This window comes from Trichosurus vulpecula, chromosome 1 (assembly GCF_011100635.1).
Source record: "Trichosurus vulpecula isolate mTriVul1 chromosome 1, mTriVul1.pri, whole genome shotgun sequence".
Taxonomy (NCBI): Eukaryota; Metazoa; Chordata; class Mammalia; order Diprotodontia; family Phalangeridae; genus Trichosurus; species Trichosurus vulpecula.
The window spans coordinates 239,643,269-239,647,377 of record NC_050573.1 but is presented as its reverse complement, the minus strand read 5'-3'; the positions used below and the strand labels follow the sequence as shown (position 1 = coordinate 239,647,377).

Sequence of the window (4,109 nt, the reverse complement as noted above, 5' to 3'; positions counted from 1 at the left end):
TTGAAAGTTGTTTGCTAAACATTTAGGAGAACACTTCTGTATATAAACATCCTAAACAGACCAAGAGGTAAGATATGTTTTTGTCATAAAATCAGAACCAGAAGGGACCTTCAAGATCATCTAGTCCAAACCCTTTACATTATAGATAGGGAAGCTGAGCTCTCCAAGATTGTATTTTGTCCAAGCTCACACAGGTAATAAGTGGAGGAGCTAAGAATTGAAAGAATAAGAGCTGATAGTGGTACTTTGGTTCCCTCAAGATACAAAAAGATGAAGGACTTCATGGCGCTGAGTCAATCCTAGAGAGAATTAAAGGGTTCATGGATAAGGGTCGTGAGAAATCAGAAGTCATAGAGGGTTTATAATCTGTGATAACAGAAGACAAACCCCCATGTACAAAATTCTGGACCATTCAAAGTATCTAAGTTAAGTCAGCACAGTTTATAGCCTTTCCACCTAATGCCCACAGGATGCCAATTATGATAGCTATTATTGATAACTCAATTTATTAAGTGCCAGGCATTCTGGTAGTTTCTAGGGATATAAAGACAAAAATGAAACAGTCCCTTCCCTCAATGAGTATAATATATACCAGGGGGGGCACCATATGTACATATATGATTATACAGAGTGTCCCCAAAATCTTAGTGTATTTTAAAGCCATTAGAACTTAAAACTACACTAAGACTTTTGGAAAACCCTATAAACAAAATGTGCATAAAGTTAATTTCACGGGTATGGGAGAAGTAGTGGCAGCTGGGGGGCAGGGGTAAGAAAAGATCTTATGTAGGAGGTGGCCACAGAGCTGAGCTTTTAAGGTAACTGTGATGATGATATCTTAGTGGTGCTAGGCAAGGGTTGGATCTTGGTTATTGGCGAACGACATTCTTTCCTCAAAGATGATTATAGAAGTTTGTATGGAGGGGTGTCTGCATCCTCCCTTTTGCAATATAAAAACAAAAAAAATTACAGTGAAAGCTACTGGGCACTAGTTAGAAAAGAACCTCCTGAAAAGTAGGTAGGATTATCACTAGTGACATTGGGCCCAGGACATGAGGTACAGAAAGGATTGACTTTTTGCTGTGATCCTAACTGCACTTACCATTGTGAAGCTCAAGAACAGTCTTTTCTCTAGATACATGTATTTCTTTTTTAAAAACAATTTAATTTTTAATTTTTATTTTTAGTCTACCTCAGTGGTTTTTCTTGTAGATTGTACAATTTTGTACCCCACAAAGCAGAGCCTGGCTTGGACCCCAGTGTTCTAGCCCTAGTCTTGGCTGAGAGTTGAGTAGTCCCTGGGAAGTCATAAGGTAGAAGAGAAAAGCTTTGTCATTTCTTTTTTTTTCAGAGTTTTTAAAAAGTTTATTAAATTTCATTACCTATTCTGCTGCAAGGTTGACGCCTCATCTGTATAAAATAGCTTCAGCCAAGCAGTTTATTAAAAAATTAAGTTGGTATTGTACTGCATCTGACACCATCCAGTTAACCAATCTCAGTAAATTATTCCCATGGACAGAAAACCAAATGTATTTCGAACAATACTGGTGATGGATGAAGTTGGCCATTACATTACTGATTTAAGGCTTTTTACAGATAAAATTCTAGCTCTGAAGTACATGGTCTTAAAATTCATTTTTGCCACACATGATGCGATGAATTCAGAACTAGACAGACACTAACTTGAAATTACAAGGAAGAAGTTGTGCAAAAGGTGCAAATAGCAAAAAGCATTTTTATCCAGTCATTTCTGAGTAGTTAAGATTTTCTTCCATGCCACGGTGTTGTTTCAGAAGTGTTAAAATTGCTAGCCTTCCATATACCACTAGTTTAGGACAAAACTATACTGGGCTGTATTCTTATGCTAATTTATTTGGCGATCCAGTGTTCAATCCTCAATAGACTTTATGTATCTCTCATATGCATCCTCACTCATCAGCTCATCAAGTTCTGATGGGTTGCTCAGAGTCATCTTGATCAGCCAACCATCTTCATAACAAGATTTGTTGACAAGTCCTGGGTCTTCTGCAAGAGCTACATTAATTTCAGTTACTTCTCCTGTTAGTGGAGAATAGTTTACTTGCAGCTTTCACACTTTCCAAAGTTCCAAACTCATCTTGTTCAATTTTGTTCCAACTTCTGGAAGACTACAGTAAACTATATCTCTCAATGCTTCTTGTGCAAAATTGCTGATTCCCACTGTTCCAATACCATTTTCAGCTGATATCCATTCATGCTTGTCTGTGAACTTTCGAAGGGCGAGTCGCAGGGCGCTGGTGCAGAAACCCCGGGAGGCGGCAGCCGCTAGGAAGGGAGAGGAGCATGGGCCAGGATGGGCCCGGAGGCGCACGGGGGTGGCTGCGAGGTAGACCAGGGATCCGGGGGTCTCAGCCCCGGCCGCTGCCCACAGGGACGAGGCCACGGCTCGCACGCTTCTGGCTGCTCGCAGCGCCATCTTCTCTGGGGGGCAGCTTTGTCATTTCTTAAAGCACAATAATATTTCATCATAATCATATACCACAACTTGTTCAGCCATTCCCCAATTGATGGGCATCCCCTCAGTTTCTAATTCTTTGCCATCACAAAAAGAAGTGCTATAAATATTTTTGTGTATATGGGTCATTTTCTAGATGTATTTTCCCTCAACCCCTGGGGAGCTTTATTAGGATTTGTTCCTATGTTAATATAGAAGCAGGTAGGTGGCACACTGGATAGAATGTTAGATCTGGAGGCATGAAGACCAGAGTTCAAATCCAATTTCAGCTACTTCCCAGCTGCATGACCCTGTTTAAGTCACTTAACCTTTGACTCAGTTTCCTTATCTGTAAAATAATAGTACCTACCTTTCAGAGTTGTTGTAAGGATCAAATGAGATATTTGTAAAGTACTTTACAAACTGTAAGACTTTATATAAATGCTGTTATTTACATAGACTAACATCCAGGCAGACATTGCCAAGAGGCAGAATAGTTCCAAGAACTATTGCAAACCCAGCCTTTGGTTAAATTCATCTCCCTATATGACCAACTTCAACTTCTTACTCTAAATCCAAACTCTGTTCCCATTTGGGAGTGGGGCTATGTTGCATGGTACAGCTACATGTGGAACGGAAGCTGTCTGGTTTCTGGCAGCTTTATTTAGCCATCAGGATGAAAACCTCATTCTCTGCCATCTACCCCATTTGAATATATATATTTTTTCTTTTTACAGACGGTCATGTTGATAATCTTGCCTTTCGAATGTGGAAATTTATCCTTTCAAATAAGTTGCTGTATCTTTGGACCAAGTCAGAATCATGGAGAAACTTAAAGTAAAAACGAGTTTAAATGTAAGATGGGGAAAATCTCTAATGTATTTATTTGTGCTTTGCTAAACCAGAACACGTTTTCAGCTCTTCATTTCCAGGAACACCCACTACTAAACTGGCTCCTTCTCCAGATCTATTGACTTTAGTTTTCTAACGCAGGGGGTCCCTAGAGGATTTGGTTTTCCCCACTAAATTGGGTATTTACCTAAGTTTATCACTTGCCTATCTTTCTTTAGTTCCTTTTTACTGTAGACTAAACATTCCCCAGAGTTCAGGGTTTTCCAGAAACTCAGCACAAGATTTGCTTTTCACAGGACACTAAATTCAGAGTTCACATAGCTGGTCATCTGGCAATTTTACTTAGGCTTAACTCTCTTACTCTCTTTGTTAGAAGCCTTTGCTCCAATTAGTCAACAATGTGATTTCAAAAATAACCTGGAACTACACTGTATACAAAGATGAGGTCAAGATGAATAAATGAGTTAGACATAAAAGGGTAATATCATAAATAAATTAGGGGAGCATGGATAAATGTACCTGTCAGATCTATGGATAAGGGAAAGTTTATGACTGTACTGGCAATTAAGTTGGGACTTTCTTACTGTTTTAGAATGATTAATTGTCTTTGATTGAGCCTTACTAGGTGCAGAGCCCCAGGCCCAAACTCCTATCTACTAGGTGCTAAGCCTATGTGGGTGTGAAGCCCTCAGGGTCCTAAGGGGAGTTGCTAAGACCAGAGTCAATAGTAGGAGCTTGAGTTCTGGGCACTCAGATGACGTTTGATTATGGTGAAAGAGTGTAT

General features: G+C 39.5%; 1 pseudogene; it reads right to left on the bottom strand.

The window, feature by feature from the left end:
* Positions 1–1,888: 1,888 nt before the first annotated feature.
* Positions 1,889–2,455, bottom strand: LOC118834727 (annotated as a pseudogene).
* Positions 2,456–4,109: the final 1,654 nt, after the last annotated feature.